Genomic DNA, 787 nt, shown 5'->3' on the forward strand with positions numbered 1-787 from the left:
TCGGAGTGTTAATCTAGGAATTTTAGAGAGCGTCTTCTGCTGTGTCATTTGCACTAATGAGCTGCAAAGGAAGTTGCAGAGGAAGCGATTCTGAAATGTGGCTCTGTTCGTGTGAGGCCAGAGACGAGTTTCTGAATATTGCATTTGATCGGTTATGCCAATATAGGGCTACAAAGGGATTATAGCTGTATAGGGGCATAAGGTCACAGTATCGATCAGGGTCCTAGATTAGAATGCGACACCCTCTCCACGAATTTATGTCCATCAAATTACTAAAACTAGAGCAATAAGATGCATGTGTAACATTGCCCACCCCAAAATACATATATGCAGTTGAAATAGGCGTATTTGAAATACGTGAAAATATAGGTACTGTACGCTTTAAGCATAGAAATCATTCAAAATTATAGCATATGTAATCAATGAACGATTATGCGAAAAAATTACTCATGAAATATCTCTTAATACAGAAAAGAAGGGCGAGATAATTTCATCAAATAGAAATGCATTGCAGTAAAATGTGCTAGAGGCTGGTGTAAAGTTATTATGTCTCTAGATTTATCTAAAAATAGAATTAGAAGCTTCTGTTCTCTATGAATAGGTCTACTTTAAGCAAAGAATTTTCGTGCCAGAAAAAGGTGAATATGTTTTAAAAAGTGTTCAATTCAAAAGAATTCTTGTTGAACGGGGGAATAGAGTTCCAACGCTTTTTAGCAGTTTTTGTTGTTCAAAACTGAAGGCCGAATTCAGAGTTCATGGGAACGCTGTGTGTCGGAATGCTTCTCTA

The sequence above is a fragment of the Lissotriton vulgaris genome, chromosome 2_1 (assembly GCF_964263255.1).
Source record: "Lissotriton vulgaris chromosome 2_1, aLisVul1.2, whole genome shotgun sequence".
Taxonomy (NCBI): Eukaryota; Metazoa; Chordata; class Amphibia; order Caudata; family Salamandridae; genus Lissotriton; species Lissotriton vulgaris.